The following is a 25657-nucleotide window of genomic DNA, read 5'->3' as shown; positions in this document are numbered from 1 at the left end:
TTACCTGCTCCCATGATTTGTGAATGTGCTTAATGGTATCTACGATGATGAATCCTTTCCAGAAGGTTTTCAATTTACATTGCCCAGATCCATCAGAGGAGTCACTAGAACGGCAACTATAATCTTATGAAATGTTTTTCTTAAATATAATACTAGAAAGTGGAAATTACTCCTTGATTCATGGGTTGCAGAATGCATCTTATGTTAGCAGGCATTAAAACAACATTGATCTCCTTGTACATCTCCATTAAAGCTCTCGGGTGGCCAGATATGTTGTCAATGGACAGTAATATTTTAAAAGGAATCTTTTTCTGTGAGAAGTAGTTTTCAACAGTGGACTTAAAATAATCAGTAAATCAAGATGTAAACAGATGTGCTGTCATCCAGGCTTTGTTGTTGCATTTGTAGAGCACAGGCAGAGTAGATTAAGCATCATTCTTAAGGGCCTAGGATGTTTGGAATGGTCAATAAGCACTGACTTCAACTTAAAGTCACCAGTGGGATTAGCTCCTCCCAACAGAGTCAGCCTGTCCTTTGAAAATTTGATGCCAGGCACTAACTTCCCTAGAGCTATGAAAGTCCTAAATGACATCTTCTTCCAATGTAAGGCTCTTTTGTCTACACTGAGAATCTGTTGTGTACCGTAGCTTCCTTCATCAATGATCTTAGCTAAGTCTTCTGGATCACTTGCTGCAGCTTCTACGTCACCACTTGCAGCTTCACCTTGTACTTCTATGTTATGAACATGGCTTCTTTCCTTAAACTTCATTAACCAACCCATGTTAGCTTCAGACTTTGCTTCCACAGCTTCCTCACCTCTCTCAGCCTTTATAGAATGGAACAAAGTTAGGGCTTTGCCCTGGGTTAGGCTTTGGCTTTAAGGAAATGGTGTGACTTGTTTAATCTTCTATCCAGACCACCGAAACTTTCTCCATATCAGCAATAAGGCTGTTTGGCTTTCTTATAATTCATGTGTTCGCTGAAGTAGCGTTTTCCATTTCTTTCAAGAACTTTTCCTTTGCATTCACAGCATTGCTAACTGTTTGGCAGGAGAGACCTACTTTCAGTCTATACCAGCTTTTGACATATCTTCTTCATTAAGCTTAATCATTTCTAGCTTTTGATTTAACATGGAAATGTGCAAATCTTTTCAATTGAACACCTAGAGGCCAATGTAGGGTTATTAATTAAATTAATTTCGACATTATTGTGTCTCAGGGGATAGGGAGGCCGAAGGACAGGGAGAGAGACAGGGGTCGACTGGTGGATAGAAAGGTCAGACACGACATTTATCAATTAAGTTTGCCATCTCTTATAGGCACAGTTTATGGTGCCCCAAAACCATTACAGTGGTAACATTAAGGATCATTGATCACATATCAACATGACAGATATAGTGAAAGAATTTGAATATTGCAAGAATTACCAAAATGTGACAGAAACACAAAGTGAGCATGTGCTGTTGGAAAAATGGTGCCAATAGAAGCTTGACACAGCATTGCCACAAACCTTCAAACACAGTATCTGTGAAGCACAATAAAGCAAAGTGCAATAAAATGAGTTATAACTGTTTCTAACTCAGTGCTCATAAGTGAGGCTGATCCTACTGATCTAGATCACTTTTTTTTGTAACAAAATCATTCTTTTATAGTCATTTGATGCTTCTGGAACCTTTAAAAAAGGCCAAGGGAGGAAACCATAATGTCATTTGAAATACACTTACTTTCAAATTTGGCTGGCTTTGCACGCTATTTGCATACCTATAGTATTTTTACATGTTTAAAAAATAATTACATTTATTAGCTTTATTGATGCCAGGGAGAGCCAAATCATGGCCAAAATCTAATTTGGTGGACTGATTTAACAGTTCAAAATTACATGAAAGAAGAGTTTGTTCCCCCACTTGCACATTCTTTTCCTTGAAAGATGAAACCATTAAAAAAGTATGAGTGTCTACGCTCTTCCCCTATTCTTTGTAAGATTAAAGGAATGACATTATAAAACCAACTGAAGTGTTATATAATCATGCATCCTCCAAAGCTGAAGTTTTTATGTAACTCTCCAAATGAAGACTCTCTGGTGCCCTTTTAAGTGAAGTGCCTAGTGGCTCAGAGACAGCTATTTATATTATGTTTAGTTATTCCTGACCTCTGTGACTAATTTTTAACTGAAGTGCTGTGATATATTACAAGCGTTGTATTTAGGATGTGTGAGGACTTCGTACCTATGGTAATAAATTCATCCTAATAGGTTCCTGCCTTTGAAGAAGGAAGTTTACAGCAGATCAGCTAATACACAAAAGCCTACACCATTTCAAGAGTACATTCCTGCTATTCGTATTAGGTGTTTTGATGACATAACTGTTCTTAATGCTAAACAACTATATTAAGAACAAAGACAAGAAGCATCTGCAAAAGTAGCTGAGAGCCAGCACGCTAATCCCAGAGATGGCAATAAACAGATCCCGTGTGTCCTCTCCAGAGCAGACAGTCTGTCACTTAGACACTAGTTTGGCGGAAATAATTTATGAAAACAAACACTTTGGAGTCAAGAGGACTAAACTCATTGTACTTAAAGAACATGACAAACACAGGATGTTTTTTCCATTCATGATTTTTAAAAATTCAACAAGAGGTAAATTTTCATATCATTTGATTCCTTGTTAATGTCATCCAAGACAAGCAAAGTGTTTCTATCTTGATGTGTTTTACAAACTTGAGAGATATTCAAATGATGAAAAATATCAAAGGCACATATTTTTTCTGACAGTGTATCACAAGAGAACTACTGTTGGCCACAAGTTCTGTCCTACCCTCCTGCTCTCCAAATATACATGTCTCTTTTATAATATAGCTTTAGGGTTTGTATGAGCCTAAATAAAAATTGTTTTATAAAGACTTTCCCACATAAATGCAAAAAAGCACTTCAAATATGCTTGATAAATAACTGCTGTGATATATAGTTGAAAATAACTTGCTAATCTTAGTAACAAAATGCTATATGACAGTCATGTCATGTTACAGCTAAAATATTTAAATCTTCTCAATAGAAGATAGAAGCACATCCATGACTCAGAAATTCCACTTCATGGAATCTACCTAGAGAATCACTTGTTTAAATGAGAGCATTTAAATATGTGTCATTATAGTGCTGTTTATAACAATATAAACATGGACACATGAAAATTGCTTACATGTGCAGTCATGTAGTGGAATACTATGCAGCTGTTAAAATAAAAGTTGAAAAATAAAAAGGACTTCATGCAGATATTATTGAGTGAAAACACAAAATAGATTTTCAAAGTATGATACACTTTTCTGTAAACATACACAAAACAATACTAATTTTTCTTTTTACACATATTAGTGCCTTCATACTGCTGGAGCAATCATGAAACTGATAGTAGGGAGTTCCTCATGAAACAGACTTGGTCACGTGGCACTTGAGTTGTATTTAAATGAGTTCATGAGACAATATCTCATAGTAATTAAGAATTTGAATCCACAGTCAGACTGCTTGCATTCAAATCCGAACTCTCCTTTTTATGAACTACATCACCTGGATAAGTTACTTAAGATCCCTCTATGCCTTAGTTTCCTCATGTGTAAGAAGGAGTAATAATATCTCCTTCAGGAATTTACCTAGAGGATTGCATCAGTTACTATATTTTACTGAACCTAAGATGTCATCAATTCGAAGATGCACTGTTACAACACACCATCAATTTCAAAGATGTCAAAATGGGAAAAGATCAGCATCTCAAAATGGAAGAATATATTTAAGGTACTTATAAGTAGCACTTAATATATGTTGTTTATCATTTTATCATGAAATCTTCATTGCTGTTGTAATTAAAATTAATAGTATATCAACACATAAAATAGAGATAACAGACATATTACAGAAGTCCATCTGTAACTTCCCAAATAAACTTATTGTGGAAAACCATAAAATAGGTTCTGATTACTTTGATGAGATATCTCTGCAAGCAGGTACACTGATGCCTCAGCTCTAAAAGTAAGTCCGCATTAGAGGAGTTAATTTTCTTAGGTTCATCCATTACAAATCCCAATTCTATCAGCATCTGACACAGCAGCTCATGCATTTCACTGCAGGCCCCTTAAGAAAATTAGCTTTATTAACTAAGTACTAAAAATAGTTTATAATCCAGAGCAAACAAGAACTGCTATACAGCACAGCTGTGTTTTCCTTGAACCATTTCGGAGGCTCTCCAGAATCAATTATCACTAGTCGTCTATTGTGCCTTATATTTATATGGAAAGGTCAGGTTAAATTAATTAACTTTAAATAACTACCAAAGTCTGTGTGACACTGCTGTCATCCTTCTAATCTAACACGTTTCTGGGAATGTGCGTGCTCCCTGGAATCACAGTCTCAGAGAATGGGTCATATATTGAGGGCAGCTGCTCTTGAATTGATTTCCTTAGTGAATCAGAATTCCAGGCCACTGTGCTTTTGAGGCCCTACTGCAGGCTGTAATCGATGTTTGGGTACAGTGCTTGCTGGGTTGATGCTCAGTTTCATCGAGAGCCAGAGCACGGTAGTTATGAAAGTGCCCATTCCTATACAAACAGAAAGAGCATCTGAGATGACCTTGTTTATTGAGTCTTAGTGTTTTGGTGTTCCACATGGTAAGTTTTGCCTTTTTCCTGTACAGGTCACTTAGGGCTGGCAAATAAACCTGATCCCATGGTAGTTACAACCCTCTAGGAGTTCACAGTCATGGTGTTTTACTGCAAAAGCAAATGGATCATAGAAATTAAACTGAGCTTTAATTGTGTTAACAGTTGCTCTTAATCCTTCCTTGGAATGGGAAAAGTGTGGAAAGAAGTGCTTCTCGGCTTAATGGGCAAACGCATAATGTAAACAATGATTCTTTGGAAGATTAGTGATCCTAAAGAAAGCAATTAGAGAAAGAAAGAACATTTAGACAGAAGCTAACGCTTAGTAGCTTGCAGCAGGGTGAAGCTGTACAGAATTTTATTTTCACGTTAGATGGAATTCTTTCAAAGCTTTTGTACTACAAAACAGGAAAATTGAGTATTGGATAACTTTAAATGATTAAAAAAATCATAAAATATAAGAAAACTTGTTCTAACCCCTATACTATTTTCTATCCATGAAATCATTATGGAAAAGCTATTCTGTTCTTCATATTTACCAGCACTGAGCACAAGGCATGAGACATAGTAGGTGCTCAATAAATGTAATAAATGTCAGTTGATTGAAGGGTTAAATGAAAACATGAGAAAGTAAGTCAGCCTTTAGAGTCATTCTTAGTCAAAAGAATATATATAAATATACACACACACACACACACATATATATATGGTTTTTCATTTTCTTGAATACAAATGCTAGATTAAGTTGTATTAGTAGATAAAACTCACAGGCAGCCAGTGGCTCTCTAGTGATCCCAAAATCATCCCAAAATGATTATATCCATCCCATTTTTTACCAGGCTGAATGAAGACAGTCACTCTGAACCACCCCTGGTAGATAAGCAATAGGACAGAGAGGGAAAGAAAACACCAGCTTTGGAATAAAAAGTACTACCACTTACAAGATATGTGTTTTGAAAAATTCCAAACATTTTCTAGCCCTCAGGGTTTTTGTTTGTTTGTTTGCTTGCTTTACACTTACAAGATACAAACAATATCTATTCCTGATATCACAGCTTAAACTGAATATTATATTATGTGTGAAAATACTTTGGGAAACTGTAAAACAGTACTTCTCAAACCGTCTATGATGAAGTAACTCATTTTTCTTTCTGGATTTTAAATTTCTAATCCATTGAGAACTGATGCTTTTAAATCTCCACATATGAATGTCACAGCAATCCTAAATTGATATTAAGGTTTCTAAATGCCTAGTTTCAATTTTAGTTCTTATATTATCCTGGGGATGTAGGAAACTATTGGCTGACCTGCCGGGGTCTGTCAGATCTACTCTTTGAGTAGTGCTTCCATAAGAGCTTACAAATAGAGCTGGAATGATGATGATCACAATGAAGATGACAACAATGGTGGCAATGACATTGCTGCCACTACTCGGAGTGGCCCCAGAGTCTGATATCAAAGTTTGGCCTGGGTTTGAGCTGGTTGAGGGAGAAGTGAGTGTATTGCATACGTGAGAACACCTGAGCAAAGGAAAGATGAGACTCAAATGGCAACACTAAGACCATTTTGCACTGGAGTATCAGATATATTTTGAAAAGAAGACTGTAGACTGAGGTTTTGAAGGACTTGGGGAATTAGCAGGTAAATGAGAAGCTTGAAGTGGTATTTAGAGATGCTACATTTAGTAACTTTAGAAGGTTTAAACTGAAGCAGCAACACAGATTAATATTCAAGATATGAGGAGAAAAGAGTGACCAAAGTGAGATCCAAAGGAAATAGGTTCCAGAAATATAATGAAGGAAGAACTGATGGAGGCTATGATCTAATTTACATTTAGGGGAATGAGGAAAAGAGTGGAAGATTTTGCAACCATGAAAACAAATACTGGAAGTTCTTACCAAAGAAATTAGGTTAAAAAAAAAAAAGACATAAAAAGACATCCAAATTGGAAAGGAGAGAGTAAAATTATCTCTATTTCTAGATGACATGGTCTAATATGTAGAAAACCATACATACTTCACACCAAAGAAAACTGTTAGAACTAATAAGTAAATTTAGTAAAGTTGCCAGCCATAAAATTACCATACAAAAATCAGTTGTGTTTCTATACACTAAACAATGAACAACCCTAAAAGGAAATTAAGAAAAAATCCCATTTTAAATGACATCAAAATTTAAAAAAAGGCATCAAAATAATAAAATACTTATGAATAAACTTAACTAGGAACACAAAGCCTTATTTGTTGAAAACTAGCTTTGCTAAAAGAAATTAAAGAACAAATGGAAAAGCATCTCATGTTCATGAATTGAAATACTTAATATTGTTAAAATATCCACACTTCCCAAAGCAGATCCAATGCCATCTCAATTAAAATCTCTATGATATCTTTTACAGAAATAGAAAATTAAATTTGTAAAATTTCTAAAGAATCATAAAGGACCACAAATAGTCATTAAAAATATTGAAAAAGAACAAAGCGAGAGATCTCGCATTTCCTGATTTTGAAACATATTACAAAGCTACAGTAATCAAAACAGCATGGTGCCATTTTTAAAGAGAGACACATGAATCAGTGGAAAGGAATAGAGAGTCCACATATATATGATCAAGTGGGAATACATCTAACTAAAAAGATTTTGCACATCAAATAAAATAATTAACAGAGAAAATATTTGCAAACCATATATTTGATAAGTAGTTAATATCTGAAAAATTTAAGAAATTCCTACAACTCAGTAACAGAAATACAAAACAAATAACCTGATTAAGAAAGGGGCAAAGGATTTGATTAAACATTTTTCCAAAGAAGACATACAAATTGCCAGTAAGTATGTTAAAAGATGCTCAACATCATTAAACATCAGAAAAATGCAAATCATAACCACAATGAAATATTGTTTACACTTGTTAGGGTGGCCATTATATAAAAAAAAGAAAAAAGAGAAAAAGAACAAGTGATAGCAAGGATATGGAAAAAATGGAACCATTGTGCACTGTTGGTGAGAATGTATAATGGTGCACCTTCAGTCAAAAATAGTATAGAGATTTCACCAAAATAGTTAAAAATAGAACTACCATATGATTTAACAATTCTAATTCTGGGTATTTATACAAAAAAAAAAATGAAATCGGGATCTTGAAGAGATACTTGCTTACTTATGTTGATTGTATAATAGCATTATTCACAATAGCCGAAAAGTGCAAAAAACCTAAACATTCATGGATAGAAAAATAGGTAAAGAAAATCTGGTATACCCATACAATGAAGTATCATTTGGCCATTCAAAAGCAGGAAATATTGTAATATGTGACATCATATATGGACCTTGAAAACATTATGCTAAGTGAAATAAACCAGTCACAAAAGGACAAATACGGCATGATTCTACTTACACAAGTTATCTAAAGTGGTCAAACTCATCACAGTAGAAAGTAAAATGGCAGTTTCCAGGTCCTAAGCAGAGGCAGAAATGGGAAGTTGCTGTTCAATAGGTATACACTTTCAGTCACACAAGGTGCAAAAGTTCTACAGATCAGCTGTGTAACATAGTGCTTATAGTTAAGAATACCATACTGTACACCTAAAAAGGTAAGAGGGTGGATATCAAGTTATGTGTTTTTACCACAGTAAGAAAGACAAACTATGGCAATAAGTAGATATATAGAAAAAATGTGGTGTATTATATGTGAGAACAGGCAAGGAGCTGAGACTATATCATGGCTATGCCACTTACTGTGTGCCTTTGGATAATCCATTTACATTGATGAGATTTATTTACCTGTAAACTAACTTTAAAAATATACAGCCCATGTGGCCACTGTGATGTCAAATGCTATAACATATGATGCTATATGTTAACCGCTTAATAGCACATTGTATGCTGCATGAACACACTTATACACTTGTATATCTATGTTTGTATATCAAATCCATAGCTTTATCTTTCCATCATCTAGCTATCTACCTGTAATATATGTTCTTTATCACTCAAAAAAATATTTAAAGTTTATAAAATCCACTTGTACCAATAAAGATAAACTTTAAAAGAGAGAATTAAACTTTATTATATGATGCTGAACCTTGACTTGATCTGGGTATGTGCTTTCTTTTTACATAAATCAACTGGCACGAAATAGTGGTAACAGTTGTGTCATCCTGTCTTGGATGCACACCAAAGCCACTGAACTATAAATATTAGTTAAAACTGTTTTTGTAGCACCTCTTTTATTAATGGTAACATTATCAACTGTATACCATTAATACTGTAAATTGTATGTATACAATTACATCTTTAGAGGAAGTGTGTTATCAAAGCAGCATTGTAGCGGCTGGGAAATTTGCTGAAGACAGATTGTTATGTTTTTGATGCTCTTATCCCTTCAGAAGTTTAGGTTTGCAAGCTCAGCAAACTCTATTTCTTTCAGGCCATTTTGCCACATTGTAAATAGCAACCATTTCATTATGGTCTTAGCATCTAAATAGTAAGACTTCACTGACCTACTGGTAACCATTGAAGTGTACAAGAGTGATATAAAACGAATCTAATTCAAAGACTTCTAGATTAAGTGCTGTAATTTTAAAACTCCTGTCACTAGGAATGTGTTGTTGTTACATAAGACCAACAATATATTTTTATTTGCTTATCCAGAATGCCTTCAGTATCTTCAATAGATTTTCATTTTTCAAAAAGTGTATATATGGAGTTCCAGTTGTGCATAGTGCTAGGAATATATGAATAATAAAAAAGATGGTTCTTGACCTCAAAGACTTTACAACATAATGTAGCATGCACTATGAGAAAATGCAACTTCAAACATGCTCAGATGGAAACAAACCTTACTAAGTCTGTACTGCAAAAGGCAGTTGTAGCCACATATGTTATTCGAGCATCAACAAATTTCTCTTCTGTTTTTGTGTGTAATTTGTGTATTTTTAACTTATAAAAGATCTGTTCTAATATGAAGTACAAAAACTTCTAAAAATGAAGACATTAAATAGGATATAAAATATAAACCATATTTTAAAATATATATTTATTAAACAAGAAAATCTTTTATTAAAAATTATTAAATAAAATGATGGAGTAATTTTTTTTGAGACAGAGTTTAACTCTTTGTCGCTCAGGCTGGAGTGCAGTGGTGCGATCTCGGCTCACTGCAACCTCTGCCTCCTGGGTTCAAGCAATTCTCCTGTCTCAGCCTCCTGAGTAGCTGGGATTACAGGTGCCTGCCATCATGCCTGGCTAATTTTTGTATTTTTAATAGAGACGAGGTTTCACCATGTTGGCCAGGCTGGTCTGGAACTCCTGACCTCAAGTGATCCGCCCACCTCAGCCTCCGAAAGTGCTGGGATTAAAGGCGTGAGCCACTGCACTCAGCCTGGAGTAATTTTTTTTTTTTTCTATTTAATTCTTTTTTGTTGTTGTTGTTGTTATACTTTAAGTTCTAGGGTACATGTGCACAACGTGCAGGTTTGTTACATATGTATACATGTGCCATGTTGGTGTGCTGCACCCATTAACTCGTCATTTACATTAGGTGTATCTCCTAATGCTATCCCTCCCCACTACCCCCTCCCCACAATAGGACCCAGTGTGTGATGCTCCCCTTCCTGTGTCCAAGTGATCTCAGTGTTCAATTCCCACCTATGAGTGAGAACATGAGGTATTTGGTTTTCTGTTCTTGCAATAGGTTGCTGAGAATGATGGTTTCCAGTTGCATGCATGTCCCTACAAAGGACATGAACTCATCCTTTTTTATGGCTGCATAGTATTCCATGGTGTATATGTGCCACATTTTCTGTTGTGTGTTTTTGCTTTTTTTTTTTTTTTTTTTTTTTTTTTTTTTTTTTTTTTGAGACGGAGTCTCACTCTGTTGCCCAGGCTGGAGTGCAGAGGCCAGATCTCAGCAGACTGCAAGCTCCGCCTCCTGGATTTACGCCATTCTCCTGCCTCAGCCTCCCAAGTAGCTGGGACTACAGGCGCGGCCACCTCGCCCGGCTAGGTTTTGTATTTTTGAATAGAGACGGGGTTTCACCGTGTTAACCAAGATGATCTTGACCTCCTGACCTCGTGATCCGCCCGTCTCAGCCTCCCAAAGTGCAGGGATTACAGGCTTGAGCCACCGCACCTGGCTGCTGTGCCACATTTTCCTAATCCAGTCTGTAACTGATGGATATTTGGGTTGATTCCAAGTCTTTGCTATTGTGAATAGTGCTGCAATAAACATACGTGTGCATGTGTCTTTATAGCAGCATGACTTATAATTGTTTGGGTATATCCCCAGTAATGGGATGGCTGGGTCAAATGGTATTTCTAATTCTAGATCCTTGAGGAATCACCACACGGTTTTCCACAATGGTTGAACTAGTTTACAGTCCCACCAACAGTGTAAAAGTGTTCCTATTTCTCCACATCCTCCCCAGCACCTGTTGTTTCCTGATTTTTTAATGATTTCCATTCTAACTGGTGTGAGATGGTATCTCATTGTGGTTTTGATTTGCATTTCTCTGATGGCCAGTGATGATGAGCATGTTTTCATGTGTCTGTTTGCTGTATGAATGTCTTCTTTTGAGAAGTGTCTGTTCATATCCTTTGCCCACTTTTTGATGGGGTTGTTTGTTTTTTTCTTGTAAATTTGATTGAGTTCTTTATAGGTTCTGGACATCAGCCCTTTATCAGATGAGTAGATTGCAAAAATTTTCTCCCATTCTGTAGGTTGCCTGTTCACTCTGATGGTAGTTTCTTTTGCTGTGCAGAAGCTCTTTAGTTTAATTAGATCCCATTTGTCAATTTTGGCTTTTCTTGCTGTTGCTTTTGGTGTTTAGACATGAAGTCCTTGCCCAAGCATAGGTCCTGAATGGTCTTACCAAGGTTTTCTTCTAGGGTTTTTATGGTTTTAGATCTAACATTTCAGTCTTTAATCTATCTTGAATTAATTTCGTATAAGGAGTAAGGAAAGGATCCAGTTTCAGCTTTCTACTTATGGCTAGCCAATTTTCCCAGCACCATTTATTAAATAGGGAATCCTTTCCCCATTTCTTGTTTTTGTCAGGTTTGTCAAAGTTCAGATGGCTGTAGATGTGTGGTCTTATTTCTGAGGGTTCTGTTCTGTTCCATTGGTCTATATCTCTGTGTTGGTACCAGAACCATGCTGTTTTGGTTACTGTAGCCGTGTAGTATAGTTTGAAGTCAGGTAGTGTGATGCCTCCAGCTTTGTTCTTTTGGCTTAGGATTCTCTTGGCAATGCAGGCTCTTTTTTGGTTCCATATGAACTTTAAAGCAGTTTTTTCCAATCTGTGAAGAAAGTCATTGGTAGCTTAATGGGGATGGCATTGAATCTATAAATTACCTTGGGCAGTGTGGCCATTTTCACGATATTGATTCTTCCTATCCATGAGCATTGTGTGTTCTTCCATTTGTTTGTGTCCTCTTTTATTTCACTGAGCAGTGGTTTGTAGTTCTCCTTGAAGAGTTCCTTTACATCTCTTGTAAATTGGATTCCTAGGTATTTTATTCTCTTTGAAGCAATTGTGAATGGGAGTTCATTCATGATTTGGCTCTCTGTTTGTCTGTTACTGGTGTATAAGAATGCTTGTGATTTTTGCACATTGATTTTGTATCCTGAGACTTTGCTGAAGTTGCTTATCAGCTTAAGGAGATTTTGGTCTGAGATAATGAGGTTTTCTCAATATACAATCATGTAATCTGCAAACAGGGACAATTTGACTTCTTCTTTTCCTAACTGAATCCCCTTGATTTCTTTCTCTTGCCTGATTGCCCTAGCCAGAACTTCCAACACTATGTTGAATAGGAGTGGTGAGAGAGGGCATCCCTGTCTTGTGCCAGTTTTCCAAGGGAATTTTTCCAGTTTTTGCCCATTCAGTATGATATTGTCTGTGGGTTTGTCATAAATAGCTCTTATTATTTTGAGATACGTTCCATCAATACCGAATTTATTGAGTGTTGTTAGCATGAAGGGCTGTTGATTTTTGTCAAAGGCCTTTTCTGCATCTATTGAGATAATCCTGTGGTTTTTGTCTTTGGTTCTGTTTATATACTGGATTACATTTATTGATTTGCATATGTCAAACCAGCCTTGCATCCCAGGGATGAAGTCCCTTGATCATGGTGGATAAGCTTTTTGATGTGCTGCGGGATTCGGATTGCCAGTATTTTATTGAGGATTTTTGCATCGATGTTCATCGTAGATATTGGTCTAAAATTCTCTTTTTTGGTTGTATCTCTGTCAGGCTTTGGTATCAGGATGACGTTGGCCTCATAAAATGAATTAGGGAGGATTCCCTCTTTTTCTATTGATTGGAATAGTTTCAGAAGGAATGATACCAACTCCTCCTTGTACCTCTGGTAGAATTCAGCTATGAAGCCGTCTGGTCCTGGACTTTTTTTGGTTGGTAGGCTATTAATTATTGCCTCAATTTCAGAGCCTGCTATTGGTCTATTCAGGGATTCAACTTCTTCCTGGTTTAGTCTTGGGAGAGTGTAAGTGTCTAGGAAATTATCCATTTCTTTCAGGATTTCTAGTTTATTTTCGTAGAGGTGTTTATAGTATTCTCTGATGGTAGTTTGTATTTCTGTGGGGTCAGTGATGATATCCCCTTTATCATTTTTTATTACATCTATTTGATTCTTCTCTCTTTTCTTCTCTATTAGTCTTGCTAGTGGTCTATCAATTTTGTTGATCTTTTCAAAAAACCAACTCCTGGATTCATTGATTTTTTGGAGGGTTTTTTGTGTCTCTATGTCCTTCAGTTCTGCTATGATCTTAGTTATTTCTTGCCTTCTGCTAGCTTTTGAATGTGTTTGCTCTTGCTTCTCTAGTTCTTTTAATTGTGATGTTAGAGTGTCAATTTTAGATGTTTCCAACTTTCTCTTGTGGGCATTTAGTGCTATAATTTTCCCTCTACATACTGCTTTAAATATGTCCCAGAGATTCTGGTATGTTGTATCTTTGTTCTCATTGGTTTCAAAGAACATCTTTATTTCTGCCTTCATTTCATTATGTACCCAGTAGTCATTCAGGAGCAGGTTGTTCAGTTTCCATGTAGTTGAGCAGTTTTGATTGAGTTTCTTAGTCCTGAGTTCTAGTTTGATTGCACTGTGATCTGAGAGACAGTTTGTTATAATTTCTGTTCTTGTACATTTGCTGAGGAGTGCTTTACTTCCAACTATGAGGTCAATTTTGGAATAAGTGCAATGTGGTGCTGAGAAGAATGTATATTCTGTTGATTTGGGGTGGAGAGTTCTGTAAATGTCTATTAGGTTTGCTTGGTGCAGAGTTGAGTTCAAGTCCTGGATATCCTTGTTACCTTTCTGTCTTGTGGATCTGTCTAATATTGACAGTGGGGTGTTAGAGTCTTCCATTATTATTGTATTGGACTCTAAGTCTCTTTGTAAGTCTCTAAGGACTTGCTTTATGAATCTGGGTGCTCCTGTATTGGATGAATATATATTTAGGATAGTTAGCTCTTCCTGATGAATTGATCCCTTTACCATTATGTAATGGCCTTCTTTGTCTCTTTTGATCTTTGATGGTTTAAAGTCTGTTTTATCAGAGACTAGGATTGCAACCCCTGCTTTTTTTTGTTCTCCATTTGCTTGGTAGATCTTCCTCCATCCCTTTATTTTGAGCCTATGTGTGTCTCTGCATGTGAGATGGATCTCCTGAATACAGCAAACTGATGGGTCTTGACTCTTTATCCAATTTGCGAGTCTGTGTCTTTTAATTGGACCATTTAGTCCATTTACATTTCAGGGTAATATTGTTTGGTGTGAACTTGATCCTGTCATTATGATATTAGCTGGTTATTTAGTTGATGCAGTTTCTTCCTAGCATCAATGGACTTTACATTTTGACATATTTTTGCAATGGCTGGTACCTGTTGTTCCTTTCCATGTTTATCACTTCTTTCAGGATCTCTTGTAGGGCAGGCCTGGTGGTGACAAAATCTCTAAGCATTTGCTTGTCTGTAAAGGATTTTATTTCTCCTTCACTTATGAAACTTAGTTTGGCTGGATATGAAATTCTGGCTTGAAAATTCTTTTCTTTAAGAATGTTGAATATTGGCCCCCACTCTCTTCTGGCTTGGAGAGTTTCTGCCAAGAGATCTGCTGTTAGTCTGATGGACTTCCCTTTGTGTATAACCCGACCTTTCTCTCTGGCTGCCTTTAACATTTTTTCCTTCATTTCAACTTTGGTGAATCTGACAATTATGTGCCTTGGAGTTGCTCTTCTCAAGGAGTATCTTTGTGGCATTCTCTGTATTTCCTGAATTTTGATGTTGGCCTGCCTTACTAGGTTGGGGAAGTTCTCCTGGATGATATCCTGCAGATGTTTTCCAACTTTGTTCCATTTTCCCCATCACTTTCAGGCACAGCAATCAGATGTAGATTTGGTCTTTTCACATAATCCCATATTTCTTGGAGGCTTTGTACATTTCTTTTTACTCATGTTCTCCACACTTCTTTTCTCACTTCATTTCATTCATTTGATCTTCAATCACTGATACTCTTTGTTCCAGTTGATTGAGTCAGTTACTGAAGCATGTGCATTTGTCATGTTATGGTTTTCATCTCTATCAGTTCTTTTAAGGTCTTCTCTGCATTGATTACTCTAGTTATCCATTCATCCATTCTTTTTTCAAGGTTTTTAGTTTCTTTGCACTGGTTACGTAGTTCCTCCTTTAGCTTTGAGAAGTTTGATCGACTGAAGCCTTCTTCTCTCAACTCTTCAAGTCATTCTTCATCAAGCTTTGTTCCGTTGCTGACGATGAGCTGCGTTCCTTTGGCGGGGGAGATGTGCTCTTATTTTTTTGAATTTCCAGCTTTTCTGCACTACCTTTTCCCCATCTTTGTGGTTTTGTCTGCCTTTGGTCTTTGATGATAGTGACTTACTGATGGAGTTTTGGTGTGGGTGTCCTTTCTGTTAGTTTTCCTTCTAATAGTCAGGACCCTCAGCTGTAGGTCTGTTGGAGTTTGCTTAAGGTACACTCCAGACTCTGTTTGTCTGGGTATCAGCAGCAGAGGCTGCAGAAGATAGAATATTGCTGTACAGAGAGTGTTGCTGTCTGATTCTTGCTCTGGAAGCTTCGTCTCAGGGGTGTACCCCGCCATGTGAGGTGTGAGGTGTGGGTCTGCTCCTAGTGGGGTATGTCTCCCAGTTAGGCTACTCAGGGGTCAGGGACCCACTTGAGCAGGCAGTCTGTCCGTTCTCATATCTCAACCTCCGTGCTGGAGATCCACTGCTCTCTTCAAAGTTATCAGACAGGGGCATTTACCTCTGCTGAGGTTTCTGCTGCTTTTTGTCTAGCTATACCTGTCCCCAGAGGAGGAGTCTACAGAGGCAGGCCAGCCTCCTTGAGCTGCAGTGGGCCCCACCAAATTCGAGCTTCCCGGTGGCTTTGTTTACCTACTTAAGCCTCAGCAATGGTGGGCACCCCTCTCCCAGCCTTGCTGCCGCCTTGCAGTTAGATCTCAGACTGCTGTGCTAGCAATGAGGGAGGCTCCGTGGGTGTGGGACCCTCCGGGTCAGGTGTGGGATATAATCTCCTGGTGTGCCGTTTGCTAAGACCCTTGGTAAAGCGCATTATTAGGGTGGGTGTTACCTGATTTTCCAGGTGTTGTGTGTCACAGTTTCCCTTGGCTAGGAAAAGGGATTCCCTTCCCCCTTGTGCTTCTCAGGTGAGGTGATGCCTCGCCCTGCTTCAGCTCTTTCTGTTTGGGCTGTACTAGCTGACCAGCACCAATTGTCCAGCACTCCCCAGTGAGATGAACCCAGTACCTCAGTTGAAAATGCAGAAATCACTCACGCTGGGAGCTGGAGGCTGGAGCTGTTCCTGTTTGGCCACCTTGGGCGTACCTCCCCTCTATTTCTGGAGTAATTTTTAAAACTGTTCCTAAGTTCAGTTTTCTTAAAGAAAACACTTGGTTCAAGTTGCCATCTTAATCAAATTAAATCTCTCACAAAGAGGCATAAGTACAATAGAAGGTATAACCATTGACTATATTACTAAATCATGATAATCATTCCTTTATAACATTGATTTGTTCAACAATTATTTATTGAATACCTACTACATGCCAGGCACTGTTCAAAACCATGGGAATGGAGCAATTAATATAACAAAGTTACTGCCTTCAAGGACTTTACACTTTAGTGGACTGACCAGATGATAAGCATAATTTTTAATTTTTAATAGTATTAATATTTCAGGTAGTTGCAAGTGCTATAGTAAAGAATTAAGCAAGGTCTAAATGATAGGAGTGTCTGTATGGATTGTTGTGTGATGAGAGTGCATGATTGAAGATCATCATTTGGACAATGTGACTTTGGAGCAGGTCTCTGGAGAAAGTGAGGGAGGCTTGTAAATAGAGTGGGGAAGAATGTTTTAGGTAGAGGGAGTACTGTGCACTGGACCTGGCAGAACAGCATGTCTGGTGATTCAAAGACTAGAAATGACCCAGTACTGCCAGAATAAAGCAAGCAAGAGAGTTGTACTGAGAGATGAGGTCACAGAGTTGGGGAGAGTCTTCAGGCAGATAACTTGAGGTCCTGAAAGCAGCAGTTATTCTGCTTGTAAGAAGAAGCTATTAGTTTTTAGCAGATCAGTGGCCTGATTCATTTTACATCTGAAAAATAGATTTCTGACTACTCTTCAAAGAATAAACAAGGAGAGCAAGAGTGCAACTAGGAAGACATGTTTGGAGTTGAGAGCTGTGGCTTTGATAAGAGTGGTAGTGATGGAGAAAGAGATCTGGTCAGATTCTGAATGTAAAAATTGCAAAAGAAAGAGCAGACATCAGAATCACTCAGAGCAGTGGTGTGCTGGAACATGCTAACAGCCGGTTCACAGAGCGGAAATGGGGTGTACATACACACACACACACACACACACACACACATACACATGTATCTATCTACCTATCTATAATAGAGTTTATAAAATTCTCATGCATACCCAAGATTGATAACAGTTGGCCGTTTGAATACAAGGTTTCTGTGGCTGGTTGTGCCATAGAAATTAAGATACCATACAGTAAGACATTTATTGATCATAAATATGAATCTCAGCTTGTATTTTAAAATCAGAGATCAGATACATTGTAATACTACTGCTTCTTACATGAATCACATTTATGTACATGTTGAAGATAACTAGCTGCAAGGATCGATTTGTTCACTGATAATTCAAATGAGCCACACTGGGTAGAAGAGCAGAAATGTCTGGAGTCACGTCTTACTGTTAGTATGGTGAAACCACAGCTAGGGTCTGCCCTTTACCTGAGGGCTAACATCTAAATTAAAAGACATGTTGGGGAACAACTCATTGCTCAATCTGTGTATTCCCTGCCTTGAATGCCTGGAGGTTTTAAATTATAGCTGATCAAAACAGGTTAAAACGGTCGAGTCATGCTTGTTGACAATTATGATATTGGTCAGGAAGAACATAAACATTCTGTGTGGGAAAAATAATTCCTGAAGTATTTATATACAACTTTTTCCTTAAGTCTGCAGTTATACATTTTTTAGTGTTCATATTAGTGTATATTTTTGGAATGACTTCAAATTTAACAGTGAGAATGAGGATTTTGTAGATTTGAGAAAGTTGTTTTTTTAAAAAAATCCACAATAGCAGATAAAGTGATATCTTTTTATGAGTTTTGTCTACTTACAAAACTTTCTTTAATCAATTTTAGTCTTATCAGTTTTAAGTTAAAAAAAAATGCCCTATTGTTAATTTGCAATTCTATGTTTAAGAGATCCACATCTACTTTTATTGAACTACTTCTAATACTACTTTTGCAAGAAGCTGATTTAAATGCTATCTTAGATTGGCTCTAGGCTTAAATTTCTGTCTTATAGTATAAGATTCTAATCTGTACTCAAAATAGGTAGCATTAACAAATTACTACAGCTCATAAAATATTTTATTTTTCATCTTATGTTGCAGTAAAAGCTAACTATGTTATTCTATTTTTTCACTGAGTGCATCTAATTGCATCACTTAGAACATGTAATACATTTTAAGCCTGTATTTAGCTTGTCAATTTTTCATTATTGATTCCTCAGAAGTAGTTTAATGGTGCCTATTCAACTTAGTGGGCTTTGCTGACCTTCTGCTCTCAGCAGCATTTATTGAAGCCTGACAGTATCAAGGTAACTCTAAATACAATATATATTCCCACTTCAGGAAAGACGTGTTGATGAGTGGTGGGGATCACATGTTGTAAGATATTACATTTGAAGTTTGGTGTGGGACATTAGTTAATAATAATACATATACTGCTACAAAAACTGATTTTGAAAACTCTATTGGAATACCTGTGTCTGCCTCTGAAGAGGATTTTCAGTCCCAGCCCAATGTTATGCTATTTGACATTGTACCTCTTCCCTGTCAAAATATACCAACGCATTAGCACTGGAAGATAGTCTTTAAATGAAACAATAAAATGATCTCTTTCTGTTGGCTTAATCTGTGTGCTAATGAGTTTGTATAATGTTGTTTCTGGGCCCCTCAAAACATTGTTATGCAGCATACAACTTGTATAGAAGGGAAAACCGACACTGTAAATTTAAAAAATAAATAAACTCCAAGTGAAATAGAAACAAAATGAATGTTGTTTTTTCCATAATTCCTGCCAGCTGATGTTGCAGCATTATAATGTTCTACGTTTTAGGCAATCTGTAGAATATGAGAGAGCATAAAATTTCACCTCTGAAAATAGGGTCTAATTCAGGAAGGTATAATTTGCCTTAAGTATCCATGTAACAGATGGATAACATGTCCACAATGCATTAAGAATTCAGTCAAAGAAAGTATTATTGCAATTGAAAATACTGTGTTCTGTTCAGGTACAAACATATTATCTTCTAACCTATTTAGATGCTAGAAAATAGTTTTTACTTTCTATCTAATTTACATATGTGAACTAATATGCTTTATGTTGTCCTGATACTTTCAAATAAGTATTTTGTATTAATGGCAGTATTTGTAGAACTTACTTAAATGGTAAAAAATGTTCAATAAGGTTGTCAAGCAATTCCTGAAAAGGAAACAGGGTGCATTTGAAAGAAATAAAGAGAAGAAAAAATGAAGAGGAGAAGAAATAAGGAACAAGTATATTGTGAATATGCTGAAGTGACAAACATAAATTGAAGACTTTTGAAAATGAAGATAAAAAAATAGCATGTGTACCATAGGATCCTAACATCCAATAGAAGTGCTATTGTTATTATTCCATTCCTGTTAGTGTTTGTTTCTGCTATGTTGAATCCTATATGATTTGGTACAGTACGTACCAAAGTGGCTCTTGTCCCAGTAATTACTTACTGAAGTTATAACTATCCCTCATTCATTCACAGTTACAACCAATGCTTTCATTTCATGCATTATACAGTTGTAGTCTAAGAATTGTAAGATTTCTGTATTAACTGTACACATTTTGACATAGTTTTTTGTTTTGTTGTTGTTTTGTTTTGTTTTGTTGTTGTTGTTGTTGTTCGTTTTTTGTTTTTGGTGACATGGAGATTTTACTCTTGTTGCCCAGGCTGGAGTGCAATGACGCGATCTCAGCTCACCGCATCCTCCACCTCCCAGGTTCAAGCGATTCTCCTGCCTCAGCCTCCCGAGTAGTTGGGATTACAGGCATGTGCCACCACACCCAACTAATTTTGTATTTTTAGTAGAGATGGGGTTTCACCATGTTGCGCAGGCTGACATAGTATGTTTTTAAATAATACAATGTAAAGACATGAAGAACTTTGACTCCATTGATTTTTCTGGTGATAGGTATCTCACTTTGACTTATTTATTGTACATCAAATAATACACATAATAAATTATGCCTCTGTTTTCTGTGTAATCACAAAATTTTTAGCCCTATCTCTGGGTCCTTCCATGAGATGTAAGTCTTCACAGGCTAATTACATTTTACAGTATTCTTTCTTGCTTTTAGTTACACTGACTCCTATGTTGACTAGCTTATAGAACACTTTTCAAATTACCCCCTTGGACTTTCCTTTCAGTTGTTTGAAGAGTGTATTCATAATTTGCTTACTTAATAATATCTTAAGCTACACAAGCAGGAAGACTAATATGTTTCTGCTTTGTATTCTGCCAGTAACCTAATAACATTTTGGGCAAAATGTAGATATTCAGCAGGTGACTATTAATAGAATTGAATTGAGATCTAGTGAAAAGTGATCTTTAGTTTCTGTGGACTCCTAAATACTTAGTCTCTACCACTCCTAAGTCAATTTGTATTCCAGTAGTTTATATTCACGGCATCTCCCTCCACAGACTCTTAGTTCCCTGGAAAGAATCATGCTATATTCTTTTGTATTCCACAAAGGTACCCAGCATTGTACCTTGAATATAACAAACATTTAATTACTGTTAGATGAATTAATATACAAATATTACAGGTAGCATTTTATAGCCATATTTGACAATGATATATGTATAGTCATACACATGTTTAATTGCTGGGTAATAACTCTCCACTGTGTCCAATAGTTGGAACCAAGAATTGTCCCACAGTGTCTCAGCTCACCAGCACATTAAACTGGTAGATCTGGTAATAGTACAAAAACATTTGTCTCTGAATTGATGACGAGGAAGAAAATTGAAAGAAGGAATTTCTTATTAAGGTTAATTCATGTCAAGAAGATGCCTGCTTTGGTTCAAATAAAATGATAACCAGAAGTGGAAAGGTGAATGTTGAAGCAAATGCTTGTAGTAGGAGTGAAACCCTTGCTTAGAGTGGCTATATATTCACATTCACCTATTATTTTCTCATTCATAAAATTATAGAATTATCATGAGCAGGGGTCTTTAAATATGGCCCATGAGCAAAACGTTTCCTGTCGCCTCTTTTGTAAATGTATGTGTTTATTAGTACCCAGCCATAGCCGTTTGTATGTGGACTGTCTATGGATGCTTTCACTGCAATAACTTGAGTTGAAAAATTGCAACAGACTGCATGGTGCATGAGCTTAAAATACTTACTCTCTGACTCTACAGAAAATGTTTGCCAACTGCTGCTCATGAAAATGAAAAGAAAAAAATACTTGTGCATCTCTTAACACGGAACCTAGCAAATAGTAAATCTTCACATGCATACATATAGGCATACGTTTTAGTTACTGTTACTATTGCAGGACAGATTTGTGCTAGGTTCAGTTTCTTGTTTAAGCCTGTACTGGCCAATATAGTGGTCACTACCCACATCTGGTTGTATAAATTTAAATTAGAAGTAAACAAAATTTAAAGTTCAGTTTCTGAGGTGCACCAGTCACATTTTAAGTGTTAAAGAGTTACATGTGGCTAGTGCTACGGTGTTGAACACAGCAGATACAGCACATTTCTATCATCTTAGAATGCTCTGTTGCACAGCTCTGGTTTAAGGTCTCAAAACTGACTAAGAAGACTGGTTGAGATTTCTTTTTTTGATTTTTTGGTTTTTTTTTTTTTTTCCTACTAAAACATATTGCCTCTTGGCATTAAGGGAGACATTGAAAGCCATTAATATAAGCTAATAAAATAGCAAATCATTGAAAAATAGTCATCAAAACATATGTATTCCCAGGACAACATTTATAAACAGTTAAAATCTAGAAATGTAAACATAAATAAATACAAGATGCAAATAGAGTAAATCAAGATGCAATCTTGACAGAGACAGATTATTTTCATGATTACTGCAGTCCTCATAGGTACAGAGCAGGAGAACCTGCTTTGAAACACAGACTCCTAAAGTAGCAGTTCCCAAATCTACTGATTAGTTCCCGACCTTGGCTGCACAATGGAATCACCTAGAGAGGTGAGGCCTGAGTGCCCCACCGCCGGAGATTTTGATTTAATGGGTGCTAAGCTCTGAATGTATCCCTCCAAATTCATGTGTTAAAAAATCAATTTCCAATGCAACAGTGTCAGGAGATGAGGCCTAATGGGAGATGTTTAGGTCATGAGGCTTCTTCACCTCAAGAATGGATTAATGCCACTATTAAAGGGATTGTGGGAGTGGGTCCACTCTCTTCTGCTCTCTGTGATGTGAGGACACAGCGTTTATCTCCATTTTGCCCTCCTCCCTTCTAACATGTAATGATGCAGCAAGGCCCTCACTAGACACCATATCTCAGTGTCTTGGACTTTTCAGACTCCAGACTTCTCTCCAATCCCCAGGTAATTTTCTTTATAAGTGACCAAGTATCAGGTGTTCTGTTGCAGCAGTACAAATAGACTAAGATAATTGGTTTTGGGTGCAGCCTGGCCTTGGGATTTTTAAAGTCTCCTCATTTGATTCTAATAGGCACTGATAGGAAATTTTTGGACCTATCTTAAGCCCAAAGATGTGGGGCCTAGGCAGGCATTTGTATTCTAATTACTACCCTGATGATTCTAATTATTGATTTAAAGAATATATTGATAAAAGCATGGTATTAAATTCTGTAAATACTAAATATTAAATTTGTAATATTAAATTGGTATTAAATTTGCTAAAATGGAGGGAAAAGAGGCAAAATAACATCTAGCTACTATTTATGCCAAAACAAGGTATTCTATAGCAGTGGATCTCAAGTGTGGTGGTAGGACCAGCAGCATCAGCATTACCTGGGACTTGTTAAAAATGCAAATGTCTTGGGTTCCACACCCCATACCTACTGAATCAGAAACTGAGGTCCCAAAACCTTTAATGAGCCCTTGCTCCAGTAGAGTATGATGCAAACCAGTTTGAGAACAATATCCATAGATCAATAGCGGTGCCCTCATAAAACCTGGCCAGTAATTTTTTCTTTTTTTTTTAAGACGGAGTTTCACTCTTGTTGCCCAAGACAGAGAGTGCATTGGTGCGATCTTGGCTCACTACAACCTCTACCTCCTGGGATCAAGTGATTCTCCTTCCTTAGCCTCCCGAGTAGCTGAGATTACAGGTGTGTGCCACCATGCCCAGCTAATTTTTTGTATTTTTTTTAGAGACAGGGTTTCACCATGTTAGCCAGAATAGTCTCGAACTCCTGACCTCAGATGATCCGCCTGCCTCAACCTCTCAAAGTGCTGGGATTACAGGTGTGAGCCACCACGCCCGGCCCAGTATTTTTTTTAATACCAGATTTATAAAATCAAAATAAAACTATTTTTCTACATATATTTACTACTTGTTAAATTATCAGTATATATATATTTGTACATGCACATACTAATGTTATAAATAGAAACACATGAATGTAATATTAATATTCATAATATTAAATGATAATATAATCTAGTATCATTTCCTAAGATGATGTTCAGTCACTGGAAACACAATGATGTAAATTTCATGAGTGTCCTTTGCATTATCACAGCATCTGTTAACCCAAACAGGGTAAGTGTTAGCTTTAAGCTGCAAATACAATATTTATATTGCATTTAATCTTTTGGTTGTATTGAAGGAGTAAAGAGTACATTTGAATATAGTAACTAGATCAGTTACTGGTGCTTGATTTCAAATATGTTGGTATTTCACAAAATAATTTTAATGGGAACAAAATTCTGTTTGTGTAAGTGAAAGCTCAAGTTCTTCCATAAACTAAGTTCCTCAAGCTATAAGATCACCTAATTTAACAGACTACCCAGCAGTATTCAGCTCCCTGCTCTCCCAAAGCAAGTTCTTGATAAAGATACAGTGTATGACACTTTGAAATTTATTTTGTAATATTCAAGAATGCACATTGACACTATAGTCAAGGAAGATTTGCAGGTTCTCCTGGAGCAGTGATAGCAGTGTTGGTAATAAACATACTCTATGCCTCTGGACCTATTCAAAATGACTTGATAATAATATGCTTTTTTTTTTTAATGTATTATACTTTAAGTTCTAGGGTACATGTGCACAATGTGCAGGTTTGTTACATATGTTTACATGTGCCATGTTGGTGTGCTGCACCCATTAACTCATCATTTACATTAGGTATATCTCCTAATGCTATCCCTCCGCACTACCCCCTCACCACAATAGGACCCGGTGTGTGATGTTCCCCTTCCTGTGTCCAAGTGACTTCATTGTTCAATTCCCACCTATGAGTGAGAACATGCGGTATTTGTTTTCCTGTTCTTGCGATAGTTTGCTGAGAATGATGGTTTCCAGCCACATCCATGTCCCTACAAATGACGTGAACTCATCCTTTTTTATGGCTGCATAGTATTCCATGGTGTATATGTGCCACATTTTCTTAATCCAGTCTGTCACTGATGGACATTTGGGTTGATTCCAAGTCTTTGCTATTGTGAATAGTGCCGCAATAAACATACATGTGCATGTGTCTTTATAGCAGCATGACTTATAATCCTTTGGGTATATCCCTGGTAATGGGATGGCTGGGTCAAATGGTATTTCTAGTTCTAGATCCTTGAGGAATCGCCACACGGTTTTCCACAATGGTTGAACTAGTTTACAGTCCCACCAACAGTGTAAAAGTGTTCCTATTTCTCCACATCCTCTCCAGCACCTGTTGTTTCCTGATTTTTTAATGATCGCCATTCTAACTGGTGTGAGATGGTATCTCATTGTGGTTTTGATTTGCATTTCTCTGATGGCCAGTGATGATGAGCATTTTTTCCTGTGTCTGTTTGCTGTATGAATGTCTTCTTTTGAGAAGTGTCTGTTCATATCCTTTGCCCACTTTTTGATGGGGTTGTTTGTTTTTTTCTTGTAAATTTGATTGAGTTCTTTATAGGTTCTGGACATCAGCCCTTTATCAGATGAGTAGATTGCAAAAATTTTCTCCCGTTCTGTAGGTTGCCTGTTCACTCTGATGGTAGTTTCTTTTGCTGTGCAGAAGCTCTTTAGTTTAATTAGATCCCATTTGTCAATTTTGGCTTTTCTTGCTGTTGCTTTTGGTGTTTTAGAGATGAAGTCCTTGCCAATGCCTATGTCCTCAATGGTATTACCTAGGTTTTTTTCTAGGGTTTTTATGGTTTTAGGTCTAACATTTCAGTCTTTAATCCATCTTG

The sequence above is a fragment of the Chlorocebus sabaeus genome, chromosome 15, assembly GCF_047675955.1.
Source record: "Chlorocebus sabaeus isolate Y175 chromosome 15, mChlSab1.0.hap1, whole genome shotgun sequence".
Taxonomy (NCBI): Eukaryota; Metazoa; Chordata; class Mammalia; order Primates; family Cercopithecidae; genus Chlorocebus; species Chlorocebus sabaeus.
Note: the sequence above shows the minus strand (reverse complement) of the source record.